Here is a 22,671-nt window from a genome sequence, read left to right on the forward strand (position 1 = left end):
ATTGCTGCACTAGTGGGACAAGTATTTACAAAATATAAGAACACCAAACGGCATGTGTGAAGTCTCGCTTATCACAGAAATGCACATGAAAAGATGCACAGGGCTGTGGCCAAATGGCAAACTCTCCTCCTCGCCTGCAGCGTGTGGTAAAACCCTGCATCCTCCTGTTGCCATCACACTGTATTTTCTCTGTTGCAGCCATCAATACAGGGGCACGAGAAGCTGCCTTGTGCCAGGCCGGACTATTTGCCCACGTAGGTCTACTCAGATTGGTGCTGCTCCTTGCACTTCCCTGCCTCATTGGTGGGCCAGTTCTGTCCTGAGTTAAAGGAGCTTTGTAAATTGCAAACTTCCAGTGTAGGGATAGGAGTTTGAATCAGCAGATTGGTTTGTAGGAGGGTATTGAGTGGATAGCTGCAACTTTACAGAATTTTGCAGACAGAGCCATCCAATACATGCGCTCTCTCTCCCTGCCGGTCTATATTGCAGTGGAGAGCAGAAATACAAAGCCTGCTAAGACTGCTGGTTGAAAGAAAAGGAAAACCTGAAGTTTATTAGTACGTACAGGGACGCGGGTGGCGCTGTGGGTTAAACCACAGAGCCTAGGACTTGCCGATCTGAAGGTCAGCAGTTCGAATCCCCGCAACGGGGTAACCTCCCGTTGCTCGGTCCCTGCTCCTGCCAACCTAGCAGTTCAAAAGCACGTCAGAGTGCAAGTAGATAAATAGGTACCGCTCCAGCAGGAAGGTAAACGGCGTTTCCGTGCGCTGCTCTGTTTCGCCAGAAGTGGCTTAGTCATGCTGGCCACATGACCCGGAAGCTGTACGCCAGCTCCCTCGGCCAATAAAGCAAGATGAGCGCCGCAACCCCAGAGTCAGTCACGACTGGACCTAATGGTCAGGGGTCCCTTTACTTTTACCTTTACAGGGAAACAAAGCTATTCTTCAGTATGTACAAGTTTACGTGTGACTAACACAGGCAACATATTGCAAGCACTGTTGCTTTAGTCAACTGAACTAGCTGTGTCCTCTTAAACCTCCTCCTGAAACTGGTTGTACTTTAGATTGGCACCCTTGGATTCTCACAAGAACCAAGAATGTGTCTTTTCCCAGGGCCAAACGAGAGAGAGAGAGAGAGAGAGAGAGAGAGAGAGAGAGATCATGTGAGTGGTCAAGGCAGAGAATCTGCTTTGCATGCCAAAGGGCTCTCTTTCAATCCCTGCAGTTAGGCTGGGAATTGGCCCTATCTGAAATCCCAGAGAGCCACTGCCAGCCAGTGTAGGCAACATTGAGTTGGATGGGCCAATGGACTGACTCAGCATCTGACAGCTTTTTCTGATCCTCAGTATAGGACATGAATGGAAAACCTGGAACCCACTAGTTGTGACTGGAGTTGTGACTCCAGCTACATCAGCCCTCACTAGCATGGACATAGTCAATGGTCAGGGATGATAGGAGTTGGAATTCAACAGGGCACAGTTTTGTCATCCCTTCTGTAAGGTGTAGCCTTCCAGTCCAATCCCTAGCATGCAGAAGGTATCCATTTGGTCAACGAAGCAGGGTTTCCACCACCACCCCTCACTTCAGGGTTGATAGCTCTGCATTCTTACTGTATCTTTCAGTCTGTAGCAACTGCAGTATGGTAGTGCTCAAAGAGCCTTGATGAATACTAAAAAACCCCGCACAAAAAAACAAGCCATCTGAAATTGTAAAGTTTGGAATACCCATTTTACTATCTGAACAACTATCATTCTTGGCAGCTGCATTGCATGGGGGGAGCAGTCTAAAACTATGATAAATCAAATGCTGGCATTTCTCCAGACACAAATGTGTTTGAGAGAGGAAAACAAGTAGAGTAAGTAGCTTTCAAAAATCATCACTCCACTTTCACAAACACATTTATCTTTTTCCTCCCTGAAAGACTTTGCTTTGTATTCTGATGGGAGACTTCTAGTCCAGATGTTTTATTCAAACGTTCATTATCTGTCCTTCACCCCTTTATTTCTCCATGCAGCCTTCCTTCCTTCCTTCCTTCCTTCCTTCCTTCCTTCCTTCCTTCCTTCCTTCCTTCCTTCCTTCCCCTTACTAATTGCTACTATGGATCATGTTGGTTCCAGAAGAATCAGGCAGTCTTTGGAATGCTTTCCCCTTGGTGGTGTGCTTGGAGCCAACACTTTTCCAAGGACATCATGCATGCAAAGCCTTAACTGGCCGCCCAAGCATTTACAGTGTTTTAGGCTGCAAGCCAAACCCTCCATCCACTGTGCTAAGTGTGAGTGGGGATTTGACCCTGGGTCTCCCAGGTCCTAGCCAGACACTCTAGCCATGACAGCACACTAGCTCTGGAATGGAGGAAACACTGTAAGGATGCTGCAAGGATGCTTGTGAACCACAGATGGTCTATGGACCCCTTTTGGGGAGCCCTGTTTTGGCTCAAGAAGCACACTAGTCACTCTTTTTCATATTAAGTGTCAAAGTTAACAGGGTTTGTTTCTGTGAGTGGTTTCCCTATTCTTAGGGGTGGGCAGGCGGCTTCTACAAAAATGGCTTAGTGTATTTACAAACCACATTCTGATTTACATATATAAATGAGAATTCAGCATGTGGAATGAAGATAACATGAGTCCAATGGAAAATAAGCCTTTGCAGATATGCTTGTGACTGCTGTGGTTCAGACGGGTGCCTTCCTTTGAATTACTAATGGTTTTGATGTGCTCCCAAACCATTTAAAATCAAATACTTGATATAGCAAATGTTGTTGAAAGTTGGTTGAAAAACTATTAGCACTGATTTTTTAAAAATAAATAAAAATGAGAAAAGTCAAGTTTCTTCCTCTGGTGCTTTTGATAGCCTGAACAAGAAAAGAGAAAAATAAACCCAGCAGATCAGCGATGGCAAGGCTGCATTACAGGATATTTGCTAGAACCGTGACTGGGAATTCAGCTTTATTTCTGACCAACAATATTAACTATTTTGGACTATATTGCAGCACTGCTACAAGAAGCTACTCTCTTGGCGCAGCCGTTCAACCTGCAACACAGCGTATTGCCTGGAGGTGGTTGGAGGATGGATGGCGGCTAACAGATTGAGGTTGAATCCTGACAAGACAGAAGTACTGTTTTTGGGGGACAGGGGGCGGGCAGGTGTGGGGGGTTCCCTGGTCCTGAATGAGGTAACTGTGCCCCTGAAGGACCAGGTGCGCAGCCTAGGAGTCATTTTGGACTCACAGCTGTCCATGGAGGCGCAGGTTAATTCTGTGTCCAGGGAGACTGTCTATCAGCTCCACCTGGTACGCAGGCTAAGACCCTACCTGTCCGTGGACTGTCTTGCCAGAGTGGTGCATGCTCTAGTTATCTCCTGCTTGGACTACTGCAACGCGCTCTACGTGGGGCTACCTTTGAAGGTGTCCCGGAAACTGCAATTAATCCAGAATGTGGCAGCAAGACTGGTGACTGGGAGTGGCCGCCGGGACCACATAACACCGGTCCTGAGAGATCTGCATTGGCTCCCAGTACATTTCCAAGCACAATTCAAAGTGTTGGTGCTGACCTTTAAAGCCCTAAACGGCCTTGGTCCTGTATACCTGAAGGAGCGTCTCCACGCCCATTGTTCAGCTCGGACACTGAGATCCAGTGCCAAGGGCGGTTCCCTCATTGCGAGAAGTGAGGTTACAGGGAACCAGACAGAGGGCCTTCTCGGTGGTGGTGCCCAACCTGTGGAACACCCTCCCTTCAGATGTGAAGGAAATAAGCAGCTATCCTATCTTCAAAAGACATCTGAAGGCAGCCCTGTTCAGGGAAGTTTTTAATATTTAACACTTGATAGGAAGCCGCCTAGAGTGGCTGGGGAAACTCAGCCAGATGGGCGGGGTATAAATAATAAATTATTATTATTATTATTATTATTATTATTATTATTATTACTCTCTCAGCTCAACTTATGATGTTGGGGGAGGGAAACAATGGATAACATTGCAGTGGGGTTGTGCTCTCTAAGCTAAAGCCCAATGTCTAATGGGGTCTAGTGTGTTGGATAACACTGCAAGGTTATTGTATACCACTTGAATGCCAACTTGTGTTTGGTCTGAACTGTACAGAAGAGCTGTCGTAAGCTGCCAACACATACCCACAGCCTTTTCCAAGCAGCAATACAGACAATCAACTTGGAAGCTGAAACAGCAAGATTAGTAGATCGGTGGGTGGAAGACCTCTTAGATCTTGCAACTCAGGAACAAAGAGTAAGCACAGAAAGGAATGGAAGATAAATTTCAAAATATATGGCTGAATTCCTTGGAACCCTACATAAACTGAGCAGAAGATGAGCAGAACTAGTTCAGATGGCGCACATGGATTTGGCAGTTTGCTTGTTTGCTCCCTCTGTACTCAGGAGATATACCCAGGTTTTTGTTTCCATGGAATGAAAGTCAGTGGAGACTGTGGCGCCTTTCAGATATATGGTTTTACTTACAAATACAGACAACTTACAGCATTGCCACTCCAAGAGATCTTGCCTCCCCACTAGGTTCGTAGCATCGACCCCAAAGCCTTAGCTTTGGAATTCCATGCAGCCAAGAGTCCAACTTCTCTCTCCAGCTTCCAGTCCAGCCCAAACCATCGCACACAGCCACCACCACAACCAGGGCCGGATTTAGGTTTGATGAGGCCCTAAGCTGCTGAAGGTAATGGGGCCCTTTATATGTCCAGCTGTCCTTTGTCAACAACAAATAGTCACTGTTATTTGTGTTGAATATATGCTATATGGTAATTTATGGACCTAATGGGTATCTAAAGCCATTTGCTCATAACAAAATATGTATTTTATCAAAGTAATTGTTGAACTGAAATACAATTAAGAAGAAGTATATTAATAGTGAATTGGGGGGGGGGCAAGAGAGTGGGGCCCTAAGCTTTAGCTTGTTTAGCTTATACGTAAATCTGGCACTTACCACAACACACACACACAACCTTGGCCCATTCTTCTCCTTCTTAGGATGATGTGGCATCTAGCCAGGTGAAGTGTGAAAAGGCCCATCCATTTGTCGCTATGGCAACAAAGCTCACTCTTTAAGATGCTGATGAGGTCAGCTAAGGGCAGTAAACAAAGAGGAAAAAGAACAGAAAAGCTGGTTCGACTGGTTCAGCAGGATCTCTCTTACAGATTCCAATCTCACAGATATGGAATCACAAGCCTGGAAGGAACCCACAGGTATCGTCTGGACCAGCCCCTCAACCCTATGACAATATATACCTTCTCAGTTAGATGAGAATGCACCTGATGCATGCATGAAAAGTTATGTAGGAGAGCATTCCCAAATAGCACAAGAACCACAGACAAACAGTGCAACTTTCTAAATTTTGAAACTGATTTCAGTGTTGAAGCTTTTGGGGTAGCACTGTGGTCTAAACCACTGAGCCTCTTGGGCTTGCCGATCAGAAGGTCAGCGGTTCGAATCCCCGTGACAGGGTGAGCTCCCGTTGCTCTCTCCCAGCTCCTGCCAACCTAGCAGTTCAAAAGCATGACAGTCCAAGTAGATAAATAGGTACCGCTCTGGCGGGAAGGTAGACGGAATATCCGTGTGCTGTTCTGGTTTCCAGAAGCGGCTTAGTCATGCTGGCCACATGACCAGGAAAAACTGTCTTCGGACAAACACCAGCTACCTCGGCCTGTAAAGCGAGATGAGCACAACAACCCGAGTCATCTGCGACTGGACTTAACTGTCAGGGGTCCTTTACCTTCACCTTTTAATCCCCTTTTAGGGACTTCCAGCCAACTATGTTACTTTGGGTGACTCTCTTCAGATAACACCTTTTCTGGAAGACAAACATAAGTGGCTGGAGGGTTATTTTCATCTGACAGCCATGAGAAATTTCTTATTTCTAAATTAGTTTACATGAAGCAAGGAAACAATACATAATCTGGAGGTCTTATCAACAACTCTACATTCTTCTTAGGTTCACCTTCACAACGACATTTATATTCTTGCTCTTTTTAGTGGGTTTCTGTGTGTGACTATGACGTGAGTGTCTTTTGCATGTGCTACAATATGAGTCCATTTCACGTGTGTTCTAATGTTCTAATGCTGTAATATATTGCATTGTTATACCCATTAATTACATTGACGACCCCTTATACTATTTATAAATGCTACTGACTTTCCTTGTGGTTTTGTATAAAAATGTGTGATATACAATTAATATGCTACCCTTGAAAGTGCCACTTAAAAAAATAAAAAAATGTTGCTGCTCCAACACATGAATTCTCCAAAATTTGTGCTGTGTAAAAAAGCCCAGCAGATGCTACTGGACCTGTCAAATGAGGCCCAATTCATATAGCCCACAAAACTGGCCATTTATGTGAACATGAAAGAGGAAGGAATTCAGACAATACTTAACTTGGGCATGAGAAGTGATGCAGTTAAACGTTTAGACGCTGGATGTAATGGCCTTACAGGGGGGCCATGTTGCAGATATAGGGTCTCTCGCTTTAAGAAGTGGTAAGCAACTCCTGGGTTAAGGGAAGAGTAGGTCGAGTTGTCAAGCAATGCAAGCAGGGACAGCAGCCCTTGGTATTACTAAATATTTGGGGGGGGGGGCGAATGGTTATGTTCATGCCAGATCCAGGAAAGTTATTCACTGTTATGTTCATGATGTACAAAACACACTGAACTAATTACCACAGGAGCAGATGGATACTTGTTTGCTATGTGGGTGATTATGTTCTCGCAAAGTTCAGTTAATTTGAAGTCAAAAACAGCTTCAGCTGTGTCTCCCCAGAAAATGCTTCATTGAGAATCAATATTGATAATATTGCTGAACTGTAGGAGAAAAACAAATGTGCATCGAGAGAGAATGTCTCACACAGAAATATTAATTGCAGGGTGAAATATACTCAGAAGTGGATTTCATGCTCTTTATTCAGCTCATAGTGGTGAGGAGGAATACATGTTCCCCCAGAATGTCTGCTTTATATACATTATTTACACAATGGGCCGCACGTGATTGGCTAATTCCGGGATTCTCCTGTAGGCCAATCAGGTTGCGGATTCACTCCCACCTGGAGCTGGACTGGGTGGTTCCTGTGGGCCAATCAAACTGCTGCATTATGGATCCTATTGTTTTGGGGCCAATAAGACTGCTGCATTTTGGTTCCCATTCAACTCAGTACATAACACAGGGGAAATGATTTATAATGTCAGTCAGTGATAGCAGGAAAGACAAAACAAAGCTATGCATGGGTGTGTGTGAGAAACTGACTGTGCAGTCCTGTTTATGTTGACTCAGAATTAAGTCTCATTGTATTCAGTGGTGCTTACTTCCCTGTAAGTTGGATAGCCGAAATCAAGGCAGGTACCCAAATGTTGTTGGACTCTATCAGACCCAGCCAGCATACATGGGGGAGGGGGGATAACAAGTTAGCCACCCTTGGTTTAATTGTTTAAATTTAATTTTGTCACCATGGTAGGTTCAGTTTTGTAATTGGATGCTAATATTTTCATTAGCTTACTGCAAAATAGCTGCCATCAGCTTAAACATGCTGACTGTTTCTAGATGATAAAAATGGAATGCTCTTCTGAGGGCCTGCTCTATATAATGTGTGGCGCTGTGGTCTAAACCACTGAGCCTAGGGCTTGCCAATCAGAAGGTCGGTGGTTCAAATCTACACCACGGGGTGAGCTCCTGTTGCTCTGCCCCAGCTCCTGCCAACATAGCAGTTTGAAAGCATGCCAGTGTAATAGATAAATAGGTACCGCTGTGACAGGAAGGTAAATGGTTTTCTGTGTGCTCTGGCTTCCGTCACGGTGTCCCGTTGCACCAGAAGTGGTTTAGTCATGCTGGCCACATGACCCGGAAAGTTGTCTGTGGACAAACGCCGGTTCCCTTGGCCTGAAAGCGAGATGAGCGCCACAACCCCATAGTCGCCTTTGGAGTTAACCATCCAGGGGTCCTTTACCTTTTTCCCTATATGGTTCTGAGTAACATCCAAGCTGGTGAATCTATTAATGCACTTATGGAATCTTACTCCCCTTCCCTCTGGGATCATCTTGACATCAAAGAGATCGCCAACCACTTGTTAAAACTAATAGAGGATGCCTGAACCTGTGTCTCACCCGCAATAGAGGGCATGTCAAACACAGGGAAAGAAAGAGAAAGAAAAGCCGTTGCTATTTCTGGGTATGATTCAATCACATGCCATCAAATTCAGGTTGCGCAATTAAAGTTGGTTTGAAGGGCTTGGGCAGTGAACCTGCTCCCTCCCCCCAAAGTGGACTTTTCGCAGTAAAGAAAGGCAGGAGGAAATACACTGGAAAGTATAACAGGGGTCAGCAAACTTTTTCAGCAGGGGGCTGGCCCACTGTCCCTCAGACCTTGTGGGGGGCCAGACTATATTTTTTGAGGGGGAAAATGAACGAATTGCTACACCCCACAAATAACCCAGAGATGCATTTTAAATAAAAGCACACATTCTACTCATGTAAAAAAATGCTGATTCCTGGACCGTCCGCAGGCCAGATTTAGAAGGCGATTGGGCCGGATTCAGCCCCCGGGCCTTAGTTTGCCTACCCATGGTATAGAAGATCATATGCTTGATGCCATGCTACCAGAATGAATGTGCAGGAAACAAGTGGCCTAGGAGTAACCTAAGAGAGAATCAAGGGAGGCAAATTCCCCTGAGTTACAATCCTATACTCCTCTGAGACAGAACTATCAATCTGTCTATCTCGCAGCCAATCTTTTGCTTCCTAGGCAGAGCCAAACTCATTCCTACTGTTGGCCATCCTAAATGCTGCAAGACCTGCTCCCTGCATTGCTGGGTAATATCCACCTGGCCTGGACTGACTTACTCCAGCTGCTGCTGCTGCTATAGGGACCAGAGTCCATCATACCGCACATGAAGGACCAGCTACCATTTGTTTCCTCTTCTCTCATCTGTTCCTATTCAACCTGCTGGTTATAAGAACTATGTAGTTTTAAACTGGTGCCTGTTTGCTTATTTTCCTCTTTGTTCCCCACCGTTTTTCCTCTTGTGTTGCATCTTTTAAATTGTGAAGGGACATACAAGGACAGGGTTATTTTTAATCTGTGCAGAGTGCTTAGTAAAGTTGAAGGTGCCTAAAAATAATAAACAAACCGCAGAACCTACACTACATGGCACCAGCGAAAGATATCAGGATATACTAATCTACAGATAATGGAATCATAGAATTGTAAAGCTGGAAGGGTCCACCCCCCCACCCCGCAATGCTGGAATCTTTTTTCAATGTGGGGCTTGAACCCCCAACTCTGAGATTAAGAGTCTCATGCTCTGCTGACTGACAGCTATCTGAGCAGAAAGGTTTTCAGCTTGAGGAGCATGTTACTTTTGGGACTACGTTCTGACGACCACATGCCAGTGGCGAATAGTGCCAGAGGCTGAAATGGGTAGAATGATAAACCATGAATTCAAACGTTGTACGATAAGCTAGTTTCTATCTATGCCCTTCTCTATCCTCCATCCGGGCAAGAAGAAGGCATTATCAGAGCAGGGATACACATTCCAGTCAGGCAAAACACTGGGGCTTGAGGTAGAAAACTAGGCCTCCTGTGAGGGGGGTGGCCTGTGGCTGAGGGACGGTTCTCAGAAAGGGCTGAAGGGCTGCATTCAGTTCTCAGGCAAGCAGTTCCAGTTCTAATATTTTATCCAAAAGCTTTCTTTGGTTAACCCTTATGCACAGTGAACTAGGCAGCCAAACAGCAAGCAAATCTTGTAATCTGGAGTTTAATGGGCTTTTCAGGACAAGAAAATGGTTTGGCAAGAAAGAAAAGGGACAGTGCTTCTCTTTCACCCTATAAGTTGCTGACAAGCATCTGCACGCCTGGAGCAATTTCAGTTTTGTTTCACAGCATCTCACCTTCATGCTGTTTGCCCGAGTGAATAATGTTGGCACCTGTCAACTTGTCCTTTCAGGGCTAACAAGGCAACTGCAAGGGCAGCAAGACTCATGAACTGCCCAGAAATCAGGCTATAGTTGCGATGGCATTAACCAGATATATATGCATGTATGAATGAATGTATGTATCTAGCTGACTTAGTTAACATTTATCTCACTGATTTTTCTGGTGCAGCTAACTTTAGGACTGAACTGCAGGTTTTGCTACTCTTCTCCCTGAAATCTCTCATGAGTTTGTAGGTGCCAGATACCTATAATCCTAGCAAAGTGTTAAAAGCAAAATAAGACAGGATAGCTTCCTGTGTGGAGGAAATCGCCTGGGTGATGGGCAATTAAGAGAGCAAAGGAGAGGGGGCTCTGTGCCAGATGGCAAATGGGTGAGGCCCCTTCTCCAGCTCTTAGTTAAAAGGACGAAGACTGAATTGCGGGGCGTGTGGGTGTATACACCATGCGGATGTATTAAGTTGCCTACAGGGATCAAATTGCAGAATTGGGTTATTCAGAGAAGTTGTTAAAAGCGCTCTGACTCATATCGGGGTGGCAGAAGGAAGGAAGGAAGTGCAAAGGTTATAGCAATAAGATGATGCAGTCTACTTTGGCATAATAACTATCTTGTTTTGCAAATTGCAAACATGTTAGTTTTTTCCTTTTAATGACTTTCGCCTTAAGGATGGGATTAAGGCTTTAGACATTCTCTTGGAAGAGGCTATGTTTTGCATACTGCAAGCCAAGAGAACCACAGAGATGTAAACAAACCAAGGATCATGTAAAAATAACAATAGGGCTGCCATATGTACCGGGATTTCTTGACGTCTGGGCTCAGTGTCCTTGATCTTAGGCAAGTCAATTGAAAAATCACTTGGGGGGGCGGTCCTGGTTTTTTACTTTTTGAAATATGGCAACCCGAAGAAGAAGAAGAAGAAGAAGAAGAAGAAGAAGAAGAAGAAGAAGAAGCTTTCACTTTTAAATCCCCAAACCAAAAAATACAGTTTGCGAGTTTTGTATATGAGCAAAAGTGATTTCTTTTTTGCCTTAATTTTTTTTAATTTTTTTTTGCCAGAGGTTTTATTTCTTTCCCTTTACCAATAGTTGGTCAGCATGCTCAGTCCTCCATGGGAAGGTTTTGCAGTTTCTCCCACCCTTTGGGTTGGAACAAGTGGAACCTCGAACAAAAGTTCATAGCACCAAGTGCTACTGCTCAGGATCCCGGCCAGCCAGTCATGTCCTTTCCAGGATACTCTCTTCCATCCCACCCACCCTGCTTTAACAGAACTCAGCAGACTGTGACCATTAAGACTGCTCATTCATCTTCATGAGGTCTCACACTCCCAAGTTCAGAGGTATATTTTCAGTTGTTGTAGGGTAGGAGTAGGGTAGGAGCATACTGTGCTGCCTTCACATCTTGCTTGGGGGCTTCCTGGGGCAGTCTGGCTGGCCGCTATGGGAAATGGAAGGTGGGACTAGAGGTGACCTCTTGGTCTGACCCAGCAGAGCTCCCCTTATGGGGCTGCATTCTGTGCATGCTTCCTCGGAAGCAACTCCCACCAAACTCTGAAATGTATCTCTGAGTAAATATGTGCAGGATCAGGCTCCGATAAGTGCATTTCATACAAGGTGTTTGAAACAAGGACTGATAGATCTAATTAAGAAGTCCTTCGCAGGAGCATATCACAACAGTTTAACAAACAGCAGTTAACATTTACATACCGAACCTCACTTAGAAAGTCAACACTCTGCATAAACCACTTATTTGGCTTTCCCTCAGGGTTGCCATGGAAACCATTGGATTCCTATTCCAAGTCTGTATTCAATAAGCTAAAAGCAACAGTCTTTTACCCCACAGAGGTGGTCGTCTTCTTCTTCTTCTTTGGCGATCACTAGTAGCCGAGTAAGATTGTCTTCCATAAACACGGTTTTAGCAATGCGTCCGTAAGTGACTGTGGAGGCCAATTCTGGATCCACACGTCCTTCCACAGTGGGGACATTGGTTTCCGGGTGGGAGTTGATCATGGTGTGGATTTGCCAAGTGTGCCGTCCTCTTAGCACGTTTCTCCCTTGTGTCCTGAGTTCGAGTGTCTTCAAAGCCCATGACACCTTTGGTAAAGGCTGTTCTCCAACTGTAGCGTTCGCAGGCCAGTGTTTCCCAGTTGTCCGTGTTTATACTACATCTTTTTAGATTTGCCTTGAGACAGTCTATAAACCTCTTTTGTTGACCACCAGCATTACACTTTCCATTTTTAAGTTCGGAATAGAGTAGTTGCTTTGGAAGACGATCATCAGGCATCCGCACAACATGACCACAGAGGTAAGGAGGATGTGTATCAGCGAAGCAACTTGAAAGCAAAGGTTGCAGACGATGAGTACTTACTCTGTCACCAATGCTTTAAAATGTGTATAAGATAAGGCTATAAGTCTTGGATCTGAAAGCAGGTCTTCTTCACTCAAGGCTTCATTCATTATACAAGGAGTAGGAAACCTGTGGCACTCCAGGTGCTGTTAGACTCCAACTCCTATCAGCCCTAGGCAGCCAAACATCTGAAGGGCCACAGATTCCATGTATAGTTCAGCTGGTTGAGTATGAGACTCTTAATTTCAGGGTCATGGGTTCAGGCAAAAGACCCATGCATTGCAGGGGTTGGACTAGATGGCCATTGTGGTCTCTTCCAGCTTTCTGATTCTCTGATTCCCCATCCCTGTGCTACACAATACTGGCTGGCCCTGTGTCTGGAAGCACTCCTTGACAGAATGCTGCTCCTGAACTCTTGGGTCCTTCTGCACCAATGCAAAGTTCACTCTTTCCTGGTTCCCATAATTCAAACCTTACGTAACGAGAACCATCGCTTACTGCAATGCAGCTTATGTGCAGCTGCCTTGACGGAAAGCTACGGCTGACAAGGGATGCTCTGTTGAGCCTCCATATGGATATGAGGAGGTATAAATGTACAGTCTCAGGGTGGGATTCAACATCGAGCCAAGGTTTCTGCTTGCTGGATGGAACAATCTCTCCTCTCCTTCCCTGTGTGCTGCTCTGGGGGTTCTCCTGACCTCGCCCCAACCACCTGAGCTGATTTGAGGAGTGCAGGGGATGCATAGGAGGAGGAAGAGAAAGCCCCATTGAGCTAGCAGAACTCACTGCATTGGTTCCTGTCAGAGCGTAGCTATTTAGTTGAATCCAGCCCTATTTGGGGCAACTTTGCTGGCTTCCTGTTGGGCTTCAAGCATTATTTAAGATATTTAAGTTGGGGGGGGGTCACTTCAGAAAACACCTGCTCCAAAGCTCATGAAGGCTGGTAGGCAAAGCCTTGTTTTATATTCTGTCCTTGAGAAATGCAGCTTATCAGAGCTGGCCTTGTGCTCTGAAATAGGCTCTTTATCCATATTCATCAACCCTGCAGGCACCTGAGGCTTGTAAATGCTTCCTGTTCCAGCACACTCTTCCTGAATGTGCCTTCATGTTATGCATTTGGCCCCGAAAAATTATCCTGAAAGGCTCTGTGCGAAGATCTCACCACCACTTCATGTGCCTCTTTCTCCTCCTTCAGCTGCTGTTCACAGTCTTCCTTATTCCTTCTCTTTCTTGTGCTGACCTCGTTTTTTCCTTTCTTTTTATAGTTCTATTTCTAGTGTAGTTAATTTTTTTTTTTAAGCACAGCTCGGTTTTCTTAATTCAAAAGGCACTTTAAAGCTTTGCGGTACATGTGTATGTGGAAGACCCCAAGGCAGATCGGAATCTTGGAGAGGTCAGCTACAAGTACTTCAGCACTGCTGTCTCCAGAAGAATTGAAGCTAATGATCTTTACACGAGCGATAATGGCGTATCATGCACCAGCAGATGAACATGGAAACGAAGGGCGCATAACAACTTTGTTCCCAATCTTGTCATCAAAGAACCCTGCGAGAGGAGGTAATTTCAAAGTCTCTCTCCCCACCACCACCCCAGAATAATTAGGTCTCTTGTATATTCATTTTGCTGCTTAGATTTGCCATTGCTGCTCAAAGTGAGCTGGAAGCAAGCAACAGCCTCGACTGAACCTGGATTTCCTCAGAGGCTAACATCTTAACTGCCATGACGAAGTGCAAAACCAAGGCACGGGGGGCTGGAAGATTTTTAATAGAGCAGGAAGCTAAGCCTAAGAAACTAATTCCCGACCTCAGCGAGGCAGATGGAAAAATGCAAAACTACAAACTTGGGGGAAAGGTCATTGGTAGAGTGCATGTTTCATGGGCAAAAGGTCTAATCTTCGGCATCAAGGCCCCCCCCCAACAAAGAGCTCAACCCCTCCACTGCCCCCCCCCCATTGTTGGACTCCAGTAATTAACATACAGTGGTAGCTCAGGTTACGAACAGCCTTGTTAATGAACATTTTGGATTACAAACACGTCAAACCCGGAAATAAGTGTTCTGGGTTGCGTATTCTTTTGGTATACGAATGTACTCTGTTCGGGGGTACATTTCCATTTTGTCAGCATGGCCTTCTGTCGCTCAGTGCCGGCCACGGCAGCATCACCCAGAAGCGGAGAAGGGGGACGTTGATGCTGCAGCAATGGCAGCGGCAGAGGAACTGCTGCTGCCTTGACCTCAACCGCCAAGTTTCTCCGTCCTGGGAATCTATAGGAGCCAACTCCTAGGAGCCGAGGTGGCTTTGCTCCCCCAGTAAAATATTTGAGGTGGCCAGCCCATCCCCCCACCCCAATTAATGGGCATTGCCATTCAAATGATTCATGTGATTGATTATGCGGTGCAGGGCTTATCTGCCGCTCCATATTTTATTCAAGTTGGCCCCCTTGTGGGAATGCCCTGCAGATGACCATAGTGCCTGGAGACAGACAGTCAGGTTATGCATCCACAGCAGTGATCAGAGGAGAAATGATCGCTAGCAGGAGTGCAGAGAGAAGAAACACCATTGTGCACTTGTAGCAGCACAACCAGACACCTTCATGTGCCCCAGCTGCAATGAAGCATTTCTGTCCTGTATCGGTCTCTACATCCGCAGCAAGCACCACAACTCTCCAGAGGTTTTACTTGACCCCCAAAGACGCACTCCTTCATTGTCTCCCAAGACAGATGGATGCCAGCATTTAACAACAACAGCAACACTTAAGCTAACTGTAGAGCATAGCCAAGAAATGTTTTGAGACTCTCCTTGGTGTGTTTGAGTGATTGCCTAAGTGCCTGAGGAGAAATTGGATGAAAAATACAATTGTTACAGTAGTTTTTAAAGGATAGGTAGAAGAGTTATTTTCCTGCTGGATGCTTTCAACAAGTTATTTCACTTTTATCTTTTATTGACAGAATAGATTTAAGTCATCTGTAGTTATTTTGGAAAATATCCAAAGTGGAACACCCAAGTGTGCTTTCATTTGCTTTTTGAAAATCCATTGTTACCTGTAATGTTTTTCAGTTCCTGTTCTACTCAGCCCTGACTGAGAATGGAGAAATTATTCCTGTTTAATGATGAGTAGGGGGGAAGGAAATTTTCATTTGGTCTGCATTTTTACACGAAATGAGCCAGTTCACACCCCCTGGACTAATACACAAATTGGATCATATCTGTCATAAATTTTGCACTTCCCTAAATTTTGCAATACATTTTTTAGCTCATTAAAAGTCCAAAATGAATATTTTTAGGATAAAACGTGTTTAGAAATGTATATATTGGGATGTAATGCCTATTTTCTCTGGACTTAAAAAAAGCTCAGTTTAATGCAAAATTGGAGTAGAATGGATTTATGAATGCAAGATTTAAATTTCTAACTTTAGTGATGGACACCCTGATACTTTTATGATTTGCGCAACAAAGATTACAAATCCAGCATTATAAACTCTGACAAAATGCCTCTTTTGTGATCATTTGCAACATCACTGGATTTTTAAAAATGCATACATGTCACTGAAATGCATCTTGGGAACCTGGTATGAGTAGTATGACATTCCTTGCCCCATCACGTTTTGCAATGTCATGAGTCACGTTTTCATTTGGGTGCCAGGAAAAGACAAAGTTGCTTGCTCAGGCATTTGCAGAATAATAGCATTTTTATGTGGAAGTAAGCTGCCCATTCTGCGGTTTTTACGGTTGTAATTTATACTGTATTTAAAAAATCTTTTGGGCTTGATTTAGTGTCCTGCATGTTTTGGGAATTGTAATTTGTACTGCACCCTGCCCTGAGATCTTATGGTGAAGTGCAGGTTAGAAATGCATGAAATGAATACAGTGGTACCTCAGGTTAAGAACTTAATTCGTTTTGGAGATCCGTTCTTAACCTGAAACTGTTCTTAACCTGAAGCACCACTTTAGCTAATGGGGCCTCCTGCTGCTGCTGCACCGCTGGACCACAATTTCTGTTCTCATCCTGAAGCAAAGTTCTTAACCCGAGGTACTATTTCTGGGTTAGCGGAGTCTGTAACCTGAAGCGTATGTAACTTGAAGCATATGTAACTCGAGGTACCACTGTACAGTGGTACCCTGGGTTAAGAACTTAATTCGTTCTGGAGATCCGTTCTTAACCTGAAACTGTTCTTTACCTGAGGTACCACTTTAGCTAATAGGGCCTCCCGCTGCTGCCACCGCAGGATTTCTGTTCTCATCATGAAGCAAAGTTCTTAACCCAAGGTACTATTCCTGGGTTAGCGGAGTCTGTAACCTGAAGCATCTGTAACCTGAAGCGTCTGTAACCCGAGGTACCACTGTACATATATACATACCATTGTAGTCCCTTGCAACGCAGCCTTCAGGCACATTTCCCCTTGGTTTTCTTCCTTTGCAGACTGGAAGCAGCACTGAAAAAAGTCCACTTCTGTTGTTACCTCCCATAAACCCAGAGGCATTTCCATCAGTTTGTTCCTTCAAAATGGCTCTGACATTGCAGGCGATTGTTGTGCAAGTTCAACCACTAACTGCTATTGCAGGGAGATCATTGACCATTATGGAACATTAGCCAGTATTTCTTCCTCAAAACAGAATTGCTTCAAACTGATAACAAACCCACAATAATAACTGGGTGTTGCTAGGCACCCCAATGCTCAAGATGTGCATAGAGATTTGGCTTCACACCAGAAGGGAGATTTTGCCTGTTGGCAATTGTCTGACACATCCTTCCCCAACATGGTTGCTTCCAGCTGTTTTGGATGGCAACTGCCAACAGTGCTAGCCACACCAGGTTGGGGGAAGACTGGGTGAACTTCCTCTCCACTGTTTCCTCTAATTTCAGCTATATTTACCAACATTGTTGTTCTGATATCCAGAATCTTTCTCACCTACAAAGTTAAACAAGCACCACTTTGTTCATGTGCAACAGAAGATCATAAATGGACTACATGGTGCATTTACCACGAAATTGGTATCAATTGTCTTTGATGGCCTTTTAGGGAAATTTTGAAATCACAAAGGTTGTATCAAAGGCAAGGCAAGGAGGCAGTTTGGGGAACTGAATGGGGATCGGGAAGAAACAAACAAATGCCTGATTCATTGGTTATCCAATTGAATGCTAGCAGTTGACAAGGAATTATTCAGATTGAAACAATGCAAAATAAACAAGTCATTGAATGCTAAGGTGTTTTTAAATGAAGGTCTGAAGCTCAGGAGCAGAACAGCTGCATTGTATGCAAAAGGTTCCTGGTTCAAACCCCAGCATCTCCAGGTAGAATTAGGAAACATTTCCTTTCTGAAGCCTTGGGGAGCAACTGCCAGTCAGTGCAGATATTACTGAGCTAGATGGGAATGGGGAGGGGCTGTTCGATGTTGTCCCACTGCCTTCTCACACGTTAAAGGTAAAGGTAAAGGGACCCCTGACCATTAGGTCCAGTCGTGACCGACTCTGGAGTTGCGGCGTTCATCTCGCTTTATTGGCCGAGGGAGCTGGCGTACAGCTTCTGGGTCATGTGGCCAGCATGACTAAGCCGCTTCTGGCGAACCAGAGCAGCGCACGGAAACGCCGTTTACCTTCCCGCTGGAGTGGTACCTATTTATCTACCTCCACTTTGACGTGTTTTCAAACTGCTAGGTTGGCAGGAGCAGGGACCGAGCTACGGGAGCTCACCCCATCACGGGGATTCGAACTGCTGACCTTCTGATCGGCAAGTCCTAGGCTCTGTGGTTTAACCCACAGCGCCACCCGCGTACCTTTCTCACATGTTAACTATTAGTAAAATCCCCAAATGGGGCTGCAGTGGCTATTCTTTCAAAAGTCTTGAGAATGCTAGTATATAGGAAGATGATCAAACCTAGACAGGGACTATGGGCTACTAAAACCTTTTAATGTAATCAGAGAAAAATCACAGGTAGATGGCAGGAAGTGGGGCTAGTATTATTTTTATTAATATTATTAATATTATTACAGGCAACTTTCAATTTACCCAAGGGTTACGTTCCAGGGATAGTGCATAAAGCCAAAATGGCGCATTGTCTCAACACACTGGGTGCAATAGTGGGTGAGATTGTCAAAGTTCTCCCCCCCCCCCCATATGGCCACCACCTTCTTAATATATATATATTTTTAATAGCCAAGTGCGTAAGGCTGAATGTGCACAAGTTAAATGTGTGTAAGTTGTGAGTTACCTGTATTATGCCAGAGTCACTTGTTACAGAGAGATCTCCAAGCAATGTACAACATATTTAAAAATGGAAACATAAGTGCATTATTATATCAACACATTCATACAAAACACATGGAATTCATAAAAAGATACAACACACACACACACCAGCTGCAGGAAGCTTTGTCAGCATACTAACAGCAAAAAAATCTAGTCCATCAAACACCTGGGGTGAAAGGTAAGCGTTTACCTGACCTCAAGAAGATCTCAGTGAAGGCGCCAGGTGGACCTCACTGGGGAGGAGTGTTCTAGGCCATAGCTATCTTTGAGACATTTTAAGTGGAAGAAGCATTATGCAATATAAACTGGACAAGTAACTCTGTTCATTAGCTGTGTATTTTGAACAAAAGCTGACTCTTGGGTCATGTAAAATTCAGCAAGTTCATGCAAGTCATTTTTTCTTCACCAAATGAGAACAGACCTTATAGGAGGAAAATGGAAGCCTGCTGCGTCTATGCTGGATAATTGTGATAAGTTTCAGAAAATATCGTAGTTTTCACAGAGTTTAAAATATATCTTTGGTTTGCTGGAAGCAAAGAAAAAAAAAACGATTTCCTGTTCTCTGAGACTGTAATAAGGAGAAAGATATTAAGCCCTATTCTTGAAATGTTTCCTTTCAGAACATTTCACTGTAATATAATAAGGTCCAAGATAGAGGAACAATGTTTCTCTCTATATACTATATGTCTGCTGCATGCTGTGTTTTTAATTTGAAAGAGACTGATTCTTTTTAAGGGAATTATTCATAAAAGAATGCAGAAAAATATATTATACAGACACATTTTGACAACCGCAGTGAAATTACAGCAAATCTTATTTTACTAGAACATTGCTTCCAATAAAAATCTCTCAAGTTTTAAGAACAGTGTGTTCGTATATACATAAAAATGTAAGGCTGTCTTCATGCAGCTCGGATTGGAGGATTTGTAGTGTCATGCTATTATTATTATTATTATTATTATTATTTCTAATAATATTATTATTTTTGAGGGAAAAAAATCTCAAAGCGGTTACAACAAACATTAAAACACCAAATGAAACCATCCAAAATAAAACAATACAGAAAAAAAATCAAATAATAAGTATACATTCAAAGCAGCGTAATTAACAAGAAGCAAAAATATTATCTTAAAAAGTTTTCAAAATAAGACATTTCAAAGGAGGGCAACCACAAAATGCATATTTAATGAGCAAAGTTAACCAAAAAAATCATCTTAAAGATTTCAGAAGAAAATATTGCTAAAGGAAGTCAAACATAAAATGCACATTCAAAACAGCACAATGAGCAAGAGAATAAAATATTATATTCAGCACAGAACGTATCTGCTGATGTTGTTGCAGCCAATTCTGCCAATGGTGGTTCATGGCAGGAGATAGCTGTGGAAGCTCAGGCTCAATGACCTGAATCTGCATTAAGAGATTGCCAAGATGGTCTCTGGCCTCTTCAACAGCCTCAGCTTCTGTAGCTGGAGTCAGTCAGGGCCCCGTCTGCCAGGCAAGGTGGAAAAAAGGCCTACATGGCAGGTAACAGGACATGAAGTCAGGGTGAGGAAGCAAACAAGAAGGCAGGTTGCACAACACCAGCGGTCATTGTTATGTACTGAAGTTCTCACCCTGGGCCAGCAGGGGGATACTGTAGATAGTTTTCACTCAGGTCCACATATGCAAATAAGGAACTGAAAGTGACGTTCAGTGATTGGATAGTTACAGAAAGTTGTTATTGTTGCTTTGTAGTTGAGCTCTATATAAGCAGGTTGGCTGAACCCTTCAGTCCAGTTCTGTTCTGGGCCTGTGAATAAACAAGAGCTGTCTGAAGAATCGCTGTGTCGTCTGATATGTTCACCCACAACTTAACAGTCATGACATGGGAGTGAGGAAGGAGGTACACTGACAGACGAAAGGTGGTGAGTAAAGCTTTAATGAGAATTTACCAGCTACTTGTCAGAGAGGATGCAAGGGATGAGGGTGATATTACACTACATGGTGGCAGTGCCCAGTTGTACAAGCGAGCTTGTTTTCTCCTGCTCTGGAGGTTAAGACTTGAACCAATGGCTTTAAGTTACAAGAAAGGAGATTCCGACTAAAGATCAGGAATAACTTTCTAACAGTAAGAGCTGTTTGACAGTGAAAATGGAATCCCTCAGGAGGTTGTGGGCTTTCCTTCATTTGAGGTTTTAAAGCAGGGGCTAGTTGAGATTCCTGCTTTGCAAGGGGCTGGGCTAGCCTTGGAGTCCCTTCCAACTCCACAATTCTATGATTGTGTGATTCTATGTTTTTTTGAGGAAAGGCTTTTTCAAACTATGTCTTCCAATAGTGCAATAAATTATTCTTCCAGACCCAGGTTTGACATTGCTATCACTCTTTCCAGAAACCATGCACAATGTGTTATATACGGATCTAATCATCCACCTAGTAACAGCAGCTAGGCTACAAATGGCCCAGCACTGGAGATATCATTCCCATTGTACTCTAAAGGGAATAAGTTGTGGCAGTTACTGATTGCAGAAGAAGTTACAGAGTGTAGCTGACAACTTAGAGGGGGTTTAATCTAAAATACCATTCTTGGTTATATGGTTTTCATTTGTCGAATATGTTTTGCAGTAACAGGGAGCAGTTCTTTCTCCAGATCTCCATCATCCATTACAGACTGGTATCATACCCAAACATTTTTGGCCTTCAGCTTAAAATTTATACATTAACTTTGTTGGCATTCCATATCACTATTTCTACATCTTCTCCACGATTGTTTTAGTTTTACCTTCTTTCTGTGCATTTACAAGCAGCGCCGGAACTAAGCTTACAGTCAAGTTTTGTTATGTGTGCCTTGTTTGCTTGATGAATGCATGTTTTGGTTATCTGAAGAAAATCAGTAATTAAAAAGAAAAAGACGGCAGGACTGAGATTTGGAGATATGCTTCAACATCCAGACCATGGGAAGCCCTGAAATATTAATAATTATAATTTGGATGACAATTTGGTATTTTTTATTTTATTTTTTTATTTTTATTGGATTATGATTTGATATGTTAATTGGATTTTTTTTATTGGAAAATTAATAAAAACGTTGTGCTGGGAGCTGTTGTGCTCATATCCTGCTTCAGGGCTTACCTTGGGCAGCTGAACAGCCACTGTAGGATCAGATGCTGCAGTAGAATACATATTTGGTATGATCCAGCACAGCTCCTTTTATGTCATTAAAGGCATCAAATGCTTGCTGGCAGATGAACACTGGGATGTCAGCAAAATTTTAACGTAGACAGAGTGCTATCTTCATTGCCCTGCTCTAGCTCTCTGCCACTTGCTGTTTGATGACTTTTGCATGTATGCAGCAGTTCTTGAAAAGCACACAGGGATGCTTTTGAGGGACAAAATGAAGAAAGGCAATAAGGATAGCTGATCTAAGTCCATCCACACTCATGGTGATATTGATGTGAGGAGAGAGGGTGGACCTTCTGGCCATCAGTGCCACAGTTAGAAAGCTGTTCCCTGCAGAAGACACCACCCTGAAGAAGCTCCCTTCTGCTCATTGTGAGATTCAGAGGCACCAGCTTCTCCGGACAATTGAGGGGGCCCAACGTGATGTCGCACAACGTCCTGATGTCGCATGCCAACGCCCTTGATGAGATTGGATCTACTGTCTAAGAATGGGGGCTTTGAGAAGAAGCTGTAGGGATCATAGGAGCCCTGCAATGAATTCAGAGTGAGGAAAACATATGCTGTGCCTCTTCACATGGCTCCTTCACCTTCTCTTATGCTCCCAGCTTTTGATCCTCTGACACCTATTGTTCCATGTTATGTACTGAGTTGAATAGGCTTCAGAATGCAGCAGTCTGGTCCTAGAACAATAGGCTTCAGAATGCAGCAGTCTGATTGGTCCTAGAACAATAGGATTCAGAATGCAGCAGTCTGATTGGTCCTAGAACAATAGGATTCAGAATGCAATAGTCTGATTGGTCCTAGAACAATAGGATCCAGAATGCAACAGTCTGATTGGTTCACAGGAGCCACCCAATCCAGCTCCAGGTGGAAATGAATCCGCAACGTGATTGGCCTACAGGAGAATCCTGGAATTAGCCAATCATGTGGGGCCCATTGTGTAAATAATGTATATAAAGCAGACATTCTGGGGAAACTTCTATTCCTCCTGACCA

The 22,671-nt window shown here is 43.9% G+C and overlaps 1 long non-coding RNA gene across 1 annotated transcript; it reads right to left on the reverse strand.

Moving 5' to 3' along the window:
* Positions 1-19,686: 19,686 nt before the first annotated feature.
* Positions 19,687-22,298, reverse strand: LOC308476718. Its single transcript, XR_013986070.1, has 2 exons — positions 21,629-22,298; positions 19,687-20,309 (listed from the first exon to the last, which is right to left on the reverse strand). It is a non-coding gene; the product is annotated as an uncharacterized lncRNA (long non-coding RNA).
* Between the last annotated feature and the right edge of the window lie 373 nt (positions 22,299-22,671).

Source organism: Podarcis pityusensis, assembly GCF_964106645.2.
Source record: "Podarcis pityusensis genome assembly, chromosome: 5".
Taxonomy (NCBI): domain Eukaryota; kingdom Metazoa; phylum Chordata; class Lepidosauria; order Squamata; family Lacertidae; genus Podarcis; species Podarcis pityusensis.